General features: G+C 44.8%; 1 protein-coding gene across 4 annotated transcripts in view; it reads left to right on the forward strand.

Annotated features, from left to right (window-relative positions):
* The window catches only part of ADRA2B (adrenoceptor alpha 2B), a 100,282-nt gene that overhangs the window by 2,738 nt on the left and 78,141 nt on the right, over positions 1-19,403 (forward strand). The window contains exon 2 of one of the 4 annotated variants that reach the window (XM_081017458.1): positions 18,387-18,783. The exons of the other annotated variants lie outside the window; for them this stretch is intronic. The gene's annotated coding sequence lies outside the window, so the exon portion shown is untranslated. Of the gene's footprint in view, positions 1-18,386; positions 18,784-19,403 lie in introns of those variants that run through there. 4 annotated transcript variants of the gene reach the window in all.

Genomic DNA, 19,403 nt, shown 5'->3' on the forward strand with positions numbered 1-19,403 from the left:
GGGGCATGTTGGCAGCTATGAAGGCATGATAGTCAGGTTGCCAACTGGCCAAAATAAAATGGATGGGACTGCTCCTGTGCCTTTGACAGAAAATTTGTATACAGGTGTCGGCATGGAAATAGTGTTGCTTGCTAACGTCTGCACATTGAAATGCTGTTCTTAAAGGCACAGTGCAGGCAGGGCTGGAAGCAAAAGTTGGTGGTTGAAATGGTCTGATTTTTTTTTTAAAGGGTGATTTGAGCCAAATGTTGATGTTTGTTGTATTTGATTGCAGCCAGCTATTGGGAAATTCCCTGGACGGTGTTTTTTGACATGGTAGGCTTGTTAACTTCTAAAAATCAGCTCTTCTCCTGTGCCTTTAAAGGCAGAATGATTTTGGAGAAATTTAGAAAGGCAAGCTTTTGTAGCTCTTTCGGTTCCATATCAAGAAAAACTTCAGCTGTTACATTTATGCAAGTTAAGCTGCTGTTAAAAGCACAAAAGCAGCCCTGTTTAAAAATAGCAGCAGCAAAGTAGCAACTTGGGTTGTTTTTATCGTGTTTCCTATTCCTTTGCTTCTGGAGTCCTCACAGATAACATCAAATATTTCTGCATTGGAGGTGGTTGGACTAGATGATCCTTGGGGTTTCTTCCAACTCTATGATTCTAAATTCTTCCCATGGAACATGTGCATGGAAGGGTAGGCACTGACTTCTAAATCAGGAAAGCAAAGTCCTCTAAGACACCAGATGCTTTTTGCTACTATTTAGGGTTGGCAACTGACTAAGAAGAAAACTCCAGTCTGGTCTGTGTTTTGACCCTCAAGAGCAGCTTGATCTGTAGAAATCAACAGACGAAGTCCCCTTGAGCTATAGACTGCCTATTGTACACAGTTTAAAGGGCTATTGAAGGCACAGCTGAAGTGGCCCTTTGAAAATTTGGCAGCTAGGTTACTATGTTCGGAGGAAGGGTTCAGGTGTGCAAAATTGGCCTGAGCTGTGTTATTGTGGAAGGAGGAAACGCATTCACACGTGGAGGTGGGCAGAAGAGGTGGGTTCCCACAGCAGCACAAAGTCCAGTTTTGTTGGTATGGGTTTGTAGTAGTCCTATTGAAATTAATTGACATGTCTAACTTAGGTCCATTAATTTCAATGGGTCTACACTGAGTAGAAGTTAGTTGGATGCAGACCTACATCCCCAAGGACTGCAGCATTGAATGGAAGCCTTTGACTGACTACTGCCCCCCAGTTAAAGAAACCATAGTTGATTAACTTATGAGTTTTAGTTGATCGCTTAATGAAAGCTGCTATATGTATGAGAAAAGAACAAAGTGCTTTTTTTTTTTTTAATACTGTCTTTGAGTTTGGAGCAGGTTTTTGGAAAACTTGTGGTCTTTCAGAGTTTGTTGGCTCTCCATTATCCAGGCTCCTGGGAACTGGAGGCCAACAAACTCAGGATGGCCACAGGTTCATCAACTTTGGTTAGTGGATGCATGTGTGGATCACAGCAGACTCCCTCATAAAGAAGGCCTTCTCCCTCTTCTCCCACACAGCCAAGAGCCTATCTAGTCCAGGATTCCATTTTTACAGTGGCTGGCTAGATGCCTATGGGAAGCCTGCAAGCAGAACAAGAGTGTGAGATTCCTCTCCACACTTGTGAGTCTCAGCTTTAAGCTTTATTCAGAAGCATCTTACCTCTGATAATGGAGGCAGAATATAGCCTTATTCTCATGAATTTATCTAATCCTCTTTTAAGGCTGCCCTCTATGCCCTGGGTCTAGTCCTGGGTAGTTGATACCAGTTAAAGAGCATATATGTGAAAGAATGTTTTTTTGTCCTACCAAGCATTACTTCGCGCTGGCCTACTTTGAAGTGCATTTGCCATTTTGCTTTTTATGTTTTGCCTGTGCTGAGCAATTAGTTATCAGCAAACTTTTCTACCTCACTGATCACCCTTAATTCTTGATGGTTTATGAACAACTTAAGAAGCACAAGTCCCGGTTCCAGTTCTTGGGGTCTCCTTTCTATATCACTCCATAGGGAGAACAGTCCCTGTATTCCTGCTCGGCTTCCTGTTTTGTTCTGATCCAGAAGAGGTCCTCTCCTCCTTTTCTACTATTGCTAAGCTTGCTAAGGAATCTTTGGTGACAGACTTCACAAAAATCTTTAGCAAAACTACACAGTGTTGATGGCTCAAGCACCTCACCCTCTAAGCTTATTGACTCTCAAAGAACTCTGAAAGGTTAGTGAGACTATTGCAGAAATCGTGCTGGTTTTGCTTCAGCAAGACTTAACTCTTCTATATGCTTGCCAATTCTGTCTCTAGTAATGCTCTCCACCAGTTTTCCTGAAACAGATGTTAATCACCCAGATTCCCCCTGGATCCCTTTTGGAAAATTAGTGTTACATTCTGAAATGGTGCTTGACACCTGCAGTATTTTTAAGTACTTACATTTAAATAATGTTTAAAATGTTAAATCTGCTGATCAGTTACATGGGGGACTCTGATTAATTAGAACATTTTGATTGATTAAAAAATCTAATTTATTGGATGCCACAATCTGTCTTTAAAAAGTGCCGAGATCACTTGGGGAACAAAATGATGATTGCAACGAGATGTGTGTGTCTGTGTATAATACACACATTTGAAAAAATGAGGATGAAATTTCATTCTCTTTTCCCTCTTCTACTCTGGAGGACAGAATGCCTCTCCTCAGGGTTGACCCAAGACATTTTGCTGCCTGAGACAAAGGAGAAGATGGTATCCTCCCCACACTTCCACATGCAGAAGCCAAACAGCACTGGTAGCTGAATCTTACTTGAATATTGGCAAGACTATAGCCGGTTGTGTGGCTCACACAGCTCTTGTCTCGAAAGGGGGCTCAGGAGGAGCAGCCATGAGGCTGCCCCACTGCCCCCCAGTATCTGCCACCTGGGACAGTTTCCTAACTCTGCCTCATGGTCAGTCTCAATCTTGCCTGTCCTCAAGTGCTTTTAGTTGATTAATCAAGGTCGTAGTCCTGTGCTGCCAGCCACGGCAGAGCTCAGTGGAGGAAGAAGCCAGCCAAACCCGGGGGGACTTGTCTGAAGGCAGAGTCCATGTCCAAGGTCCGGTCTATCTCAGTTCACATAGTCAGACGATCCAGGGGTCAAGAAAGCTGAGGTTCTGAAGTCACGAGAAGCAAGAAGCAGCCCAGTCTGGCCAGGAACAACAAATGTTGTTTCCAGCAACTGGCTGAGGCTGGAAGTCCTGCTTAAGAAAGCTGGAGCCTGCTGGTTCTCATCAGGAGCAAGGAGGCTGATCAGCAGCAGGAGGAGTCACTTCACCTTCTGCTCATTCAGGCTGCTGCTCAGCAGGTGAAGCCAACTCCTGCCATGACAGTCAAGCATGGTTGAAAGCATAAGCACACTTTCCAGGGAATATATTCCACTCCAGGATGGCCCTACCATTAGGCCGAGTGAAGCAGCCACTTGAGGCAGCAAGATTTGGGGTGTCACGAAAAGGCAGCAAATTGTTAGCTAATTAATTTATTATAATTGTAACTATATTTCAGGGAGAGGAAGAGGGGCTTGTAGCATTTTCTACCTCATGCGCCAACATTCCAGTGGGGTGGGGTAAATTTTCTGCTGTTCCTCAGGCAGCAAAGTGCCTGGCCTGAACCCATTGAAACCAATGAAATTTACTTCTGAGTAATACTTGCAATTGTACTGGAATATTTATTTCATCAGCTGATAGCCCTAATTTCTAGCTTTCAGTTAACCCTGAACAGGTTGCTGCTGCTGTTTTTTCAAAATGAGTGTCCTATCTCATTCCTATTAGCTATCAACCATTTTGAATTAAAACTCTTTTCCCCTGGAGACTTTCCTCTTTCGCCAGCCAGTTCCATGAGGGGAAGAAGTTCAACAGGTGCCCCTTTCCCAAACTGTACTGACACAGAATAGCCGTGCAGAGTAGGGGGGGAAGCCCTCTTTCCCCTTAACAGCGTTGTCAACTTTTTAATGGTTTTGCTCCTGTGCCTCTAAGGGCAACTTGATGTGGAAAAGTGAAGCCGACAAAAGCTTTTCCTCAGCTGGAGAGAGTGGAGGAGAAAGCTTTGCCTGCTTAATTTTTGTCCTGAGGTACAGGACAAAAGGTCAGTAAAAACATAAAAGGGTGGAGACCAGGCCCTCCTGATGCAAATGTAGGTTTGCCAACCTTTTTGACAAGGTTCCTTTGTCTTTAACAGATATATAGCATACAGAATTCCCCCCATCACAACAGGTCAGCCAAAAAGTTTCTCCTTCAGAGTTTGGGGGTGGTGGTGACTGAATGAAGTCCCAATGCCAATATTTTGCAATCTGAATTCTAGAGATTTGTACTTTTGACCATTTTCATTAGTCTAAACTAGCCTTCCGCAACCTAGTGCATTTCTAGTCTTTTTTTTGGACAGCACAGCTGATGGCAATTGTAGTTCAAGACTTCTGGGGTGGGGCAGGGGGCACCAGGTTGGGGAAGACTGAGCATAAGAAAACTGGAAAGCTCTGCTGATGAAGCCTAGCTTCTCTCACATTGTTTTGTTCTTTCTATGGGTCATTAAGAAAAAATTGAGGAAACCAATTTCCTGAAATACTTCTCTCACATCTGAATATATAAATTTGCTAACCGTTTCTTTCCAAAATATGTGCCTCATTTGTATCTGCATGGTTATGTTCCACATGGGTCCTATTGATCTTTTTTCTGAGTCCTAAAAGCAAGATTTGTACTATGGATCTGTCCCAAATCTCCTCTCCCTCCACCCCAAAAATAAATGCAACATTATTATTTTTTTCAAAATGCATTTTACATCTCTGATATACGTCTCAGAATAATTCTCTGAATTCTGTGTAGGAGGCAAATATAAACGGATAAAGTGATTTCTATATTCTAAATTGGGACTTTTGTGATAAAAAAATAGCTAGCAGGAATTTTTTTTTACAATCAAGGCCCAGCAGAGTTGGCTACTGTTAGAAGTGGGTCCTGAGACCCACAAAATAAATTCTGAATGAAGTTGGTGAAGCAGCAAAAAGTTTATTGATTATAAAATGTTCTTGCAGGAGCAGGTGTCCAGTAGGCACGCTCCAAAATTGGCAAAACACAAGCTTATATCCGGAAGCCCAGGTTCCCTCCCTTGTTTCCCCATTGGCTGGGTATGTGCAGGGTTTACAGTCTATCACGACCTCCTAATTCAGGGGTCAGCAACCTTTTTCAGCAGGGGGCCGGTCCACTGTCCCTCAGACCTTGTGGGGGCCGGACTATATTTTGAAAAAATAAATAATGAACGAATTTCTATGCCTCACAAATAACCCAGAGATGCATTTTAAATAAAAGCACACATTCTACTCATGTAAAAACATGCTGATTCCCGGACCACCTGTGGGCCAGATTTAGAAGGCAATTGGGCTGGATCCGGCCCCCAGGCCTTAGTTTGCCTACCCATGGCCTAATTAGACTACTAATATCCCCGCCCTTGTTGATATCTCCCATTACTCTGAATTCGATAGCCATCACCCGTTTATCTTTCTCCTTATTTGGTCCATGTCTCTACGTTTTTACACATTGACTCAAACGATAAAGCCACGTCCGGACCACTAACGAGTTCTATATCTGCCGAAGCGTACAAATAAACCGTAATCCAGCTGCAAGCTGTCCTATCTATGAGCACCCGAACCACAAACCGTTATAAAGATAAGTACAGTGGTACCTCAGTTTTCGAATGTAATCCATTCTGGAAGACGGTTTAAGTTCCAAAACCAAAAACTCAAAGCGGAAGCCTCAAAATGGAAAACTCAAGGCGGAAAACTCAAAACAGAAGCTGTGTTTCATGTTTGGCTTCCAAGGTGTGTTCGAAAACAGAGGTACCACTGTATAAGCAGGTCTGTGCTATCTGCGGTCATCTAGCAGTTGTAACATCTGTGAAAAAGCAACATTATTATTCCTCAAAGCTACACACACCTCCACTGTTGGAGGCAGTACAGTAGGCTTCTCTGAATTTCAGTTAATGGGAATCACAAGTGAAGGGAGTGCTGTTATTGTGCCTGGCTTGCAGGCTTCTCACAGGCATCTGGTTAGGGTTGGGTTGCCACCTTTGTTCTGGCAAAATATAGGTTGGGGCAGGACAGTTGGTGGACAATTACCCCCCATCTGGCGCTGAAGTGACTTCTGACCATCCATTACAATCTATTGCAGCCTAACCGGACTCTGGAATTTGTCACACACGCACACATTTACATGAATGTGTGAATCTGTCTGTGCTTTGGCTACCCAGAGCTTAACTACATGACCTTTCACACACCCTTTCAAACACAGGCATTTGGAGAGGATTCCTAACTTGGAAGACCTGAAATACAAGACAAAACTGTTTCAATACAGTTTAAAATCCTCCAAGGAAAGAGACCACTGACCAGCTCTCACTGGTGTTTAGTCGGAATCTCCCTTCTTGTAACTTGAATCCATTGGTTCATGTTCTACCCCCCAGAGCAGGAGAAAACAAGCTTCCTCCATCCTCTATGTGACATAATAATAATAATAATTATTAATAATAATAATTTATACCCTGCCCATCTGGCTGGGTTTCCCCGGCTGCTCTGGGCAGCTTCCAACAAAATATTAAAAATACAATAAAATATCAAACATTAAAAACTTCCCGAAACAGGTTACCTCAGATGTCTTCTAAAAGTCAGATAGTTGTTTATTTCCTTGACATCTGGTGGGAGGGCGTTCCACAGGGCTGGCGCCACCACCAAGAAGGCCCTCTGCCTGGTTCCCTGTAACTTCACTTCTCGCAGTGAGGGAATCGCCAGCAGGCCCTTGGAGCTGGACCTCCCTTTATATATTTGAAGATGGCTATCATATCTCCTCTCAGTCTCTTTTCCAGGCTAAACATACCCAGCGCCCTCAACCGTTTCTAATAAGGTTTGGTTTCCAGACACTTTATCATCTTGGTCGCCCTCCCCTGCATACATTCCAGCTTGTCAATATCCATCTTCAATTGTGGTGCCCAGAACTGGACACAATTGTGGTCTGACCAAGACAGTGGTACTATTACTTCCCTTGATTGAGACACTAGCGCTGTGGTCTAAACCACTGAGCCTCAGTAGTTCAAATCCCCGCAATGGAGTGAGCTCCCATTGCTCTGTCCCAGCTCCTGCCAACCTAGCAGTTCAACAGCATACCAGTGCAAGTAGATAAATAGGCACTGCTGTAAATGGTGTTTCTGTGCGTTCTGGCACACACCACAGTGCGCCATCGCACCAGAAAGAGTTTAGTCATGCTGGACACATGACCCGAAAAGCTGTCTGCAGGCAAATGCCAGCTCCTTCGGCCTGAAACTGGAGATGAGCGCCACACCTCATAGTCAATTTCAACTGGACTTAACTGTCCAGGGTCCTTTATCTTTTGTTGTTGTTGTTAAGTCATTTAGTGGTGTCCGACTCTTCGTGACCCCCTGGACCAGAGCATGCCAGGCACTCCTGTCTTCCACTGCCTCCCGCAGTTTGGTCAGACTCATGTTTGTAGCTTCGAGAACACTGTCTAACCATCTCGTCCTCTGTCGTCCCCTTCTCCTTGTGCCCTCAGTCTTTCCCAACATCAGGGTCTTTTCCAGGGAGTCTTCTCTTCTCATGAGGTGGCCAAAGTCTTGGAGCCTCAGCTTCAGGATCTGTCCTTCCAGTGAGCACTCAGGGCTGATTTCCTTCAGAATGGATACGTTTGATATTCTTGCAGTCCATGGGACTCTCAAGAGTCTCCTCCAGCACCATAACTCAAAAGCATCCATTCTTCAGTGATCAGCCTTATTTATAGTCCAGCTCTCACTTCCATACAACACTACTGGGAAAACCAGAGCTTTAACTATACGGACCTTTGTTGGCAAGGTGATGTCTCTGCTTTATCTTTACCTACCACTTTAAACAGTCACGACTCGTTCCAAGCAATTCTGAGACCTGTAGTTTGTTAAGGATGCAGAGAGTCGTAAGGTAACTCCTATTCCCCTCCCAGAGCTGCAGTCCCCTGAGTGCCTTAGCAACCAATTCTTCTTCACAGGGAACTCTGGCCCAACAGCACCAGAGAGCCAAGTGGTTGTTTTGGGCAACAGCATTTTGGGCAAGACCAGTGAACGAGAGGAAGCAAGAGACTTAAGTAGCTTATCCCTTGCAGAGGATGGGTGCTGCTCAGGATGAGTGTGCTTCACCAGTATCCATCTAGGCTGGCAACTTGTGGGCCAGCAAGCTGCCTTTTGGCACCGGGATTGGAGAACCTGCAGCTCTCCAGCTGTCACTGGACTATTGTTCACATCGTCCCTGGCCATTGGTTGTGCCGGCTGGGGTTGATGGGAGATGGAGTCCTACAGTGCTCCATCCTTGCCTTAGTAGGTCCAGTTTGGCCCAGTGGACAACGGTTGCCAAACCCTAACAAAGGAGGCTGTTTGCGCTTGCTCTTAAGTGTGACACAGCCAGTTAATTGTGCTGAGGACGAGATCTGCTGTTAGGAGAGAGCACATTCATTGGGCATACAGAGTAGCTTGGCATATCTGTTTATTTCTCGTTTCCTGCCCTCATCTACCAAGCAAGATGGTGATATAAGATTGTATTGCTATAAACAGCAGGGAATTCATTTCCGTTCTGCATCCTCCATCATACTTGTAGCAAAATCAGAAGTGTTCCGTACAAATAATGGCTTTCAGAGCAGACTATAGTGGCTGCAGTGCTGTCCCTTTCCAAATCTGTAGAGTTCAATGCACTTTACAGAGCAACATTCCTTGTATAATAATGAGTGATTGTGGCAGAAGTGTTTTTCCCCATGTCAAGTGTCAAGCTGTATAATCATGGCAGTTCATGCTATGTGCCAAGACATATTCTGAACCAAAGAAGCCTCAAAATTCTCTGCTCAGAGTAAACAAGGCAGGTTTGCTTATTTTCTGCAAACTTTGCTTGGAATTAAGTGGAAAGATTTGCTCTGGAAGTGCCTCGCTCTTGCTCCTTGCTAATGGGATGAGGTTGCCAACTTCTCAAGTGACATCTGTAGCTGTGCCATAAACAGTGGCTTGAGATGCAAGAATTTGCAGGTGTTTTTTAGGGCCTAGAGCCTGCTAATTTCTGCCTTTCAAGCAGTTGTAGGTGGCAGTCAGGGGAGAGGGGTCCCTTAGGGCAAGTGGGGTACCACTGCCCCACGAAACACTGTCTGCCCTCAATCAGTCACCACCTGCCTGCCTTCTTACTTGCACCCATTCCAAAGCAATGGCACTGCTTGTCAGCTCTCTCCTCCTTAGTCTATGAGTCGGCTCTGCCTATCATTGGCTCTGGCTCCTCCTACTGTTGGTTCCCCTGTCTTCTACCCTCCAAGCCCAAACGGGCAGCACCCAGTTGAGCAAATCTCTTTATGGTGAAGACTTTGGACGTAGAAGAGTGAGAGGAAATGAGAGAGGAAAGAGGGAATGTCATCTCTGGCAACAGGACTTCAGCAGCCAGCATCTTTTAGGAAAACGATTTACTAATGAGCGGCCAAGGCTGATTTTTAGGGAATTTGTGGGTATTTGCCTTGATTCTATTAATTTTGCATGCTTTACTCTATACATAGAATTCAAGAGGTTTTAGCATTTATTTTTTAATGGCCAGTGTTGTGCAGGTCATGTGACACCTGCAATGGAAATGGAGGTTGCTTTTAACAAGGTGTATGCAGGTGGGGCTGAAAGACAGAAAAAGATAGTGAGTGTAATGAGCTACTCTGCCTCCTGCTTTATTTGTGCATTAAAAAGTAAATGCACACTGTCTAGGTTGTCACTTAGCAACCTTAGGAGGGGCAAAAAAACCCCTCTCTCTTGCTTTAGCAGACATGGGAAGCTATCTTTCTGTGGAGGCAGCCCGTTGGTCCATCTGGCTTACTACTGTCCATATCAGCCTTTGCCAGCCTGGTGCCCTGCAGGTGTAGCTGGACTGCAACTGCCATCGGGGGGCCATGGGACTGGCAAAGGCTGACCTGTGTTGAGTGGCAGTAGATCCCAAGGAGTTTCAGAAAGGAGGGGGAGTGGTGGGACTTTGGTGAGAATGAGGAAGCAGTGAAGTGGCAGCCATCTCTCTGCTGCATTTACTTGGTTACAGATCACAGGGTAATCTTTTGGTTATCGCCTGGCCAACCCCCAATGCTTTTCCAATCTGGTACCTTTTCAGATGTTAAGGACTACAACTCCCTTCAGGCCCAGCCAGTGAAGCTACATGATGCTGGAGTTGATGGGAGCATAGCCATGCTGGCTGGGGATTATGGGAGTTGTAGTCCAAAACATCTGGATGGTGCCAGGTTGGCAAGGGCTGTTCTCATGGGTAATGGCCAGCCTGTACTTAGTGTATCTGCACCACAAGCTTAAAATGCAACGACTTCGTTGCTCTGCCACTGTATTCAAGGCAGAGAGGGGGCAGGGGTGTCTTCACCTGATGTGCATGACCTTTCTGGTACACCCCCCCCCCCCGAAAATTCTATCCATGAAGCTGTTGTCTGCACACATGCACTCATCTGAGCATGCACAACAGCTGTCTCAAATGTACACACTATCCTTAAGTAGGAAGTGAAGGGGGGTTAATTTTTCTAGTTGGATCGAAGCTGGTTTGAGGGGGGAATGCATCAAGCAGTGGTACTTGTCAAGAAACCATTATGGGATTGATATAGATTGTGGCTGATATTGCAATATGTGGTGGTGTGAACATACCCACAGTCATACTCCTTTGTTGCTCAGAGGGGACATTTGGTCTCTGAACTAAACACACCTGGAAAAATTATGCTGCCATTCAGATCATCCAGCCAGATCACCAACCAAAAGTCAGATCACTGAAAATAAGAGGAGACTCAAATCACTGCACCAGCTTTTGCCTCCGTCTTCACCTGTGTGCTGGAGAATGCGTAACGGTGGGGTTCTCTTAGCCCTCGTATGTACTCCGTGAATGTGATTTTTCTCCCACCCCCTTGTATGTACAAAAAGAATACGGGGAGGGGGGAGTCCTACAAGCTATTTTAACAATAAAAGATATTTTGTAATAAGTAAGTGTTGAGTCTCATTATGGGAAGGTGGTGATATTTGTCTCTGTGCGGCCGTGAGTGGCTCAGCTGTTTGGTTTAATATGAGGTATAACGCTTTGTGCCCTCTAAAGAGGAGTTAATATGAAGGAAATGTTTTTTAAAGTTATCTTTCAAATTTTCTTGCACAAATTAGAGTTTATTTTCTCTGAATGGGAATTGCAGTTGACAACAAGGATGGACAGTGAAGGATTTAAGGATTCTGGGTAGCAAGTCTGAGAAGGGAGGTACAGAATTTGCTAGGCTACTTCTAAATAATAATACTTTGCATTTACGCACCACAATTTTTGCCAACCTCATGTTCTCCAGGTGGTTTGGACCACAACTCCTGCCAGCCCCAGCCAGCCTGGCTGTATGTTTCTGAGTGTCTGAAGTGGGTCAGGTTGTGGGTGGCTGCCTTTCTGACTAAGCAGGGCTACTATGAAGGAAGTGGGAACTAGAACTCCATGAGTGTTCTTAGAAAATAGTTCAAAGGGGCAGAGAGAGGACAAAGCTGCAGGCACCTGAGGGTGCAAATTCAGGTTGCGCAAGTATAGGTGATTGGGAGTTCTTGCACAACAAACGTGCTTCCCCCCCCAAAATCAATTTTTTTGCAAGGCAGAAAATGATGGGGAAATGCACTGGAAAGTGTGGGATAATAACCCTCGCTTTGACACAACTCTCTGTAAGCAAACTGGAATGAATGCTCAATAAACAGGTCACCAGGGAGCACCATTGGTCTCTGGGGTTGGGTTTGTTAAGAGGTTGCAAAGGATTGCTAACTGGAGTTTCTGAATCCACACCAAATTATAACCCCCAGTTCCTTGGGGGGAATCATGACAGCTAGTGGATTGAAAACCAAGATACGGTGGTAGAACAACTATGCCTGTTAAATGGGATTGCACCATCACTATTTGTTTTGCTGTCTCTCCTGGGGAGACATCTGTACCTTTAGGACAGGACAACAGAACTTGTGGCTGCTGCCCCGGGCTGATTTCAGTCTGGTGACTGGCAGAAATCCAACAGATGCAACACTCCCTTACAGTGATGGGGGAAAGTGTCATTTGTTTTATTTTTGCCTGTCATTAAGCTGCTGAAAGAGCTCCTGTGGATGATGTTGACCACAGTGTGACGTGTGATGACCGGTACATGACCTTGCTTGAAGTCAGCAATAGGCCATAACCTGATTCCTTCATTGACACCCCTCAGATACTTTCTGGAGACCTTTCTGTTTATTTAAAGATAAGCACACACATTTCAGTTTGCTGATAACACAGCTCTGCAATGTAACATGGGAAGAGAGCCGAGAAGAATGCTTGCAAAAATAATAATAATTATATATACACATTTTTTTAAAGAACAGAATGTTTCCATGGTCAAGATGAGTTATTTATAGAATTAACTACGAGCATCACATTCAAGGAGCCTCCAAGCCTTGGATAATCTCAGAATCCAAATTGTTCTCAAGGAGCCTTGCATGTCAGCAGCTTGAGACCCAAGTGCTAATTATCTCTATAATCAGCGCTGCTCATTATCAGGGGTGGAGAAGCTTGTGTGGAGTGTCTGATACAGCTTTTCAGCACTTGGCTTCCTTCCTTTCCTTTTAACAGGCAGGGCATCAAGTTTCTAGACCTCAGGATTCCCTGATATATTTGGGCTGCATTCCTACTGATAAATAAGGGGGTTGACTTTTGCTGCCAAACTCCCCAGGCGACTGAGTCCCCTGAGTCCATGATCAGTCAGAGATGGATGGATGGAGTCAAGGATCCAGAGAAAGCAAGGCAGATCTTTATTTTTCTGTTGGAACAGAGTTCCCTCCCCTCCTTGCAAGGGGGCATGAGAGACCAAGAGCAAAGCATGAAGGAACCTTTAAAGACTTTTGAAATTGCCCACCCTTTAGCCCAAGACAACCCAAAAAGCATACATACATCACAGAAGGAGGTGGTCTCCCACAAAAACTTGAGAGTGTTGCTTCTCTACTGTCTGCCAGGATACCTGATAACGGTATCTGAATGCATTACCTGGGTAGCTGGGCCATTCTTTTGAGATGGGAAATACTTCAGTTCCTGAATCTCTTATTTACAAATTCATACCTATTGATAGTCTGCTCAGCTTAACAGAAATTGGCCATTCTGCATTTGCAGGTAAACCCACTAGATTCCATGCAATATTGTTAATGGGATTTGCAAGTGAAAAGACAATTGGAAAGCTTTCCCCATTTACTCCTCCTGCAGAGGAACATTTTAGGTCACTTTGGGAGAGTCAAAATGGCTTCAGGATTGCTCTCCTGTAATATTTCAGACGTGAGGTTTATATACTTATGTATGAGTGTTTACCTTGTGCATTTATGAACATTTATTTTATATTTGATACCTTAGAATACTTATAACACTATATTATCACGGAGCTGCAGGGTGGAAAGCAAAATGGTCAGCAGAAATAGCAACACACAGTTCAGGAAAACATGGCCACTTTAAATAGCTTCCAATCCGAGCCATTCAATGCCTGTCCCAAATAGAAGCGTATCTGGTGAACTGCCAGGGGAAGCAACTTCCGTAAACATGAAGCAGCAACAGGAAATGCCCGGGGTGGGGGGAGAGGGGGGCAGGTTCACGCAGCTTGAAGTGTTAATAAAAAATATGTCTTTTCCTTTCAATCTGAAAGATCCTAGTGGGAGGGAGAAGAAGCCATGTAGTGGTTTAAGGCTGTCTTCGGCAACCTGGTGCCCTCCAGATGTTTCTGGACTCCTCCTCCCGTCAGCCCCATCCAGGAAACCTGTTTAACTGTGACTACTGCCGAATTGAAGAACTCTGGGATTTGTAGTCCTGTCCTGTGAAAGGGCCTACCAAAAATCCCTGCACTACAATTCCCAGGATTCTCTGGAGAGCATTGTGATGATTAAACTGGTTTGAAACTGTTTTAGATTTGCAGTGCAGTTTTTTCCCATGCATTCTCCCTCCATGCAGAAAGCTGTGGGGTGAGATTGAAGGACAGGCTGCAACTGTTATTTTCAAGTTTCTCAAAGCAGAGCATGCATCCCTCTCAGGGGTTAAATCCTGAAGCTTGGGGGCTGGTGCTTTCCAGCATGCAACAACAGGCGCTATGGGAATATGTGCTCTGAGCAAGCAACAACTTCCCACACAGCTTCCCCGTTTTGCAACTCTGAGGGTTCCCACAGATCCTTGAGGAATCCCTTCTCCACCCCAGAGCAAAAGAGCAGCTGGCAGCACCCACTAGCTCCTCCAAGTCACCTCACTGCCCCAAAGGTGGGTGCCACCACTTGAAACAGGCTAGGGGCTGTTTTCTTGGAAAGACCTGAAAACCTTGACTGTTGTCACTGGTTTTTCCTTGAAATTGGGTGGCCTTGTATATATTACAGAGTGGGGGGAGGACAGAATAAGATACAGATTAGCATTTGCAGATTTATATGTATTGGTGCAAATTTAGAAATAATTACTATACCTCTTCATTCTTATGTCTGTTAATTGTGGGTGGACAAATTCAAGGCCCAGCCCTCCGAACATCTCCCTTCTTAGGGTTTGTCTTTCCATAAAGGTAAAGGGACCCCTGAACATTAGGTCCAGTCGCAGACAACTCTGGGGTTGTGGCGCTCATCTCGCTTTACTGGCCGAGGGAGCCGGCGTACAGCTTCTGGGTCATGTGGCCAGCATGACTAAGCCGCTTCTGGCGAACCAGAGCAGCGCACGGAAACGCCGTTTACCTTCCCGCCGGGGAACTGCTTTCGAACTGCTAGGTTGGCAGGAGCTGGGACCGAGCAACGGGAGCTCACCCCATCACGGGGATTCAAACAGTCGACCTTCTGATCGGCAAGCCCTAGGCTCTGTGGTTTAACCCACAGCGCCACCCGCGTCCCTTTATCTTCCCACAGAGGACTATTATCTGATAGTCCCTCTAACAGTGTCCTTTTAAAAGAAGGATCTATAGCCACCCCTACATTGAAGGGTTTTTAAATATATATTTCCAGTGCTCTTTGCTGCTTTGTTTGTTTGTTACATTTATATCTCAAGTTTTCCCTGAGGAGCACAGGGTAAGTACATATTCCCCCCCCCCCCCATTTTGTCTTCACAACAACCCTGTGAGATAGGTCACCCAGTGAGCTTCATGGCTGAATGGGTGCATTTGAACCTTGGTCTCTCAGGTCCTAGTCCAACACTCTAACCACTACACCACACTGCATCTCTTTATGGTTTTTTTGTTCTGGGCTGGATAAGATCTGTTTGTTTTATCATTGCTGATTTATTAATTTTTGACCTGTGGTTGTATGGAACCCACTTGCAATAGCTTTGAAATATTGCAAAGCTTATAAATATTATGAATGAATGAATGAATGATGCTGTCCCTGGAATTAAAAATCAGGGTTTCCTGCTGTTAAAAGGCGAAGGGTTCTCTTAAGTCGAGGACTATCATCACCAGTGCATCCACAGATGATGATGATTTATTAAATTTATATGCCACCCTTTGCCTCCGACCACAAGGCAGTTTGCAACATGCAGCACAAATGTCAGTACATAATAATATAATATCTATACAACACTAACATCAAAACAAATATATAAATACAATTATACAGCTCAGAATTATGAAATAAAATACAGATTATCATAAGAGCAACAGCATTAAAAATAAGGGAAGAGAAAGTCAGCAGCAAAATACAAAAAAAAGTTCATGAATACAGAATATTCTCTCAAAGCTGGCTTTGAATCCTGGCTCCTCACAGAAAACGACAGACCCTCCAGCTGGCTTTCTTTGCCCACCTCCTCACCCTGGGAGTTCTTCACTTCCCTCTTACTCAGGGTCCTTCCACCAGATATCTACCTGCCACTTTCATGCGAGTGCAGCCTTTGGCCCTCAATGGTGTCCCAGAAGGGCCAACAAGAGAGGGGTCATTCTCTAGAGTGTCTTCTCCTTGATTTGACTTCCACAAGCATTGGCCCATCAATGGGCAGGTCGCCACCAGCTGCAACATGACCAGCCTTTCTCTTCTCATCCTAAAACACACCCTCAGGGCGGGTTGAGTCCAGTTTGCCCCTTTCTGTGCAGGGTGCAGAATACTCTGGTGCCCTCCAAGCTCTTGAAACACCTCCAGGCCAGAATGTACATGTGGTTCCAGTGTCTCTGCGCTCTGCCCCTGAGGACCTTCCCCTGGATCTGGGCAGCCCTGGCGGTGCAGAGGTGGTGCACCCAGTTTCCTTTTAATACTCCAGTTGGCATTCCCTTCACACCCCTCCAAAGGACAATACCACAGCATCCTGAGGAACTCCTGACATCCTCTGCCTCCCTGTGTTTTTCCAGCCCCTATAAATAGATGGGTGTGTCTGTAATAACGGCACTTCTGAGTCTTCACTTCATTAACTTCAGGAAACAAAAATGATCAAGGGACATAAAAGGACTACAATGCACTGGGCAGCAGAACAAACACGATATGTGTTTTTGTGTGTCTTAACTCATTTTAACTGGATTTTGCTTGCTGTAGTTGTTATCTTGGCAATTGAGGAAGCAAACTCCCCAGCACAGATGGGCCTTTGTGTTAGATCCTGGAGGGCATTCAATTTCACCAGCATGTAGGAGCCGGGTCAATCACGCCATCTTAGGTACCCCAGTCATTTACCATGGTCAGTCCCTGGTGTATCAGCACAGCACCCCTATTTGCCTTGGAGGGTTGGTGGCTTCTACAGCAGCCTTCTCCATGTGAATGCCCTCCAGCTGTCTAGGACTACCACTCCCCAGTAGGCTGGAGGGCACCAGATTGGCAAAGAGAAGTTGGCTCTCAGAGTCCAGAGAAGTTGCCATTGTCTCTAGGGGACAACGCATGAGAACTAAGATACCTCCAGTGCGCAGCCATTTTGCATACTGAAGTTGCTGCCAAGGTAGATTGCCAGCTTTTCAATTTAACCTGTTGTAGGCCAGTTAACATACACAGAGCAAACTGTCCTTGATGCCATAACGTTTAAATCTGTGAGAAACAGGCAACCACACAGAACAAATGCAGCACATTGAAAATGGGAGAACAGCCTTCTGCGATTTGCAGCAAGGAAAGGCCTCAGGACAGTGACTAAGAATTGGCATGCAAAAGTGTCCCCATGTGCTTCTTTGAAAAGTTGGAGGGCAGGTCAACTTTTCATGAGCAGATGGAAGCAGGAGGGGTGAGTGGATCAGAGCACAGGCCTTGGCAAAAGCCTTTTGCTATCCTCTTTCTAGCTCAGGTTTGCATGGGAGGAAGGGCTCCATCTGACCTCCCCCTGTTTTCTGCATGGCACAGTTTGTAAGGAGGGTGACCATCGCTAGTGGAGACATTTCCCTGCCTTTCCTATGACTCTGTTTTGTCCTCACTGACCCACATTCAGACAGATCGAGTTTACAAACAGGATAAAAACAATTTTGTACTTGATAAACAATATGTAATTAAATCCATGGAGTGTCACAATATATATGGGGTGTGTGAATGTCTGTGTATGCATGACAGCAACCAATTATGGCAAGGCAGGGGGATTTAAAATGTTTTTACGTATGAGCTACTTTGTCAGTAATATGCAATGGGAACACTTTTAACCAGGTGGCTGTAAAAGGGATTAATCCATATCAGGAACACCTTTTCACATTTTTAGTCTAACAAAAATAAGGTTGAGGTAATTGCAAAAGGTGTTTTTTTAATGTTAAAAAAGCAAAGCTGTTACGATAGAGTACTCAAATAGTTTGGATGAAACTTAATTAGTGCTACAGATATTAGTAAGTGAAAAAAGCCATATGCCCAACACCTGACTTTTACCATTTTTAGCAAAGAAGGAAGCCTGTTGGATCCTTGTGCCAAGGCAGATGAGCCAGGTGGGCTTGGTGAGGTGGAGGGCTGTGGAAGATTCCCCACCTCCTGTACTGCAGTGTTGGCATTTCTGCAGTCTGGGGATCCTTATCCAGCTCATCCTGCCCATCTTTCAAGGTGTGCAATCACAATTTTGGGAAGATTCCATTCCAAAGGCTGGGGGAGCCAAATAACCAGGGTGCAGGTCAGTACAGGGCTGGCCCACCCAAGTGGCGAGGGGAGGTGACCGCCTCAGGTGGCAGGATCCACATGGACAGCAAATCCCAATGTAGATCTTTATCCCACCCCCTTGTTTCTGATGTACATTTTCAATCACCCCTTCTTCCTCTGTGATTAGGGGTGTGTGTGTCACCATTTTGTGGTTCATCTCATGTACCAAAATGTATTTGGCCAGTAGCAGCAAAATGCAACAAATCCATCCTGCACTGTCATCATAATTCCAAGTGTTAAGTTGTGGGTGAACATATCAGACGACACAGCGATTCTCCAATCAGCTCTTGTTTATTCACAGGTCAGAACAGAACTGAACTGAAGGGTTCAGCCAGCCTGCTTATATAGAGCTCCAGTACAACGTAACTGTAACAACTTTCTGTAACTATCCAATCACTGAACGTCACTTTCGATCCCTTATTTGCATATGTGGACCTGAACTATCTACAGTATCCCCCTGCTGGCCCATGGTGAGAACTTCAGTACATAACACCAAGAGACTGTGTGGTTGCCAGGTTTGAAAAGCTAGCAGCGGGGCCTGATGCTGGCTCCTATTTCCCTCTTTATAGGGCAGTTTGGAAGCTGTTTTACAGTGAGCCAGTGCACTGCTCAACCTAGCTCCATGTTGACTTGCAGTGTCTCTCCAGGGCTTCACACTGGAGACTTTTGCAGCTGTATTAGAAATGCTGGAGAAGAACCTGGGGCCTTTTGCTTATGTGACCCCTTCAACACCTCCTCCTGCTGTTTTTCCAAGCAGTGCATTCTCTTTATTATTATTTCAAGTTTTTTTTTATCTTGCTCTTCAGCATAAAATAGAAATGCTCCCATAGAATCGTACAAATAAATAATGATTAGAAGAAATACATGTTATCTTTGTATATCTGATAATTTAAACTGTCTTAAGTGTTCATTACACTTATTTTTTATTATATTTTTATTCCTAGTTTTTTGCTTTTGCTTTTTTTATCTTTAGTCAATATGTTTGTATATTTTGCTTTGTATTTGCATGGCAACTCAAAAAAAAAAAAAAAAAAAAAGCTCCCAGAGAGCTAACAAATGATAAGGCAGTTCCGCCTTTCGGGATTACATTCCAAGAGACAGGGCATAAAAGGAAAAGGAACTGGGAGTGAGGAGGAAGGGAAAGAAAACCATTTCTTAGTTACAGTTCTTGTAATGACCACCCGGGATGGAAATGTTTTAAGGAGAGGTAGAAAAGCCAAAAGGAACAGACTCCAGATTGCCAGTATTTCAACTCAGCACATACTGGAGCTTTAGGTTACTGCAAATAAAGTGAATTAAAGGGCTCTGTCTCCCTGCC

The sequence above is a fragment of the Podarcis pityusensis genome (genome assembly GCF_964106645.2).
Source record: "Podarcis pityusensis genome assembly, chromosome: 8".
NCBI lineage: Eukaryota > Metazoa > Chordata > Lepidosauria > Squamata > Lacertidae > Podarcis > Podarcis pityusensis.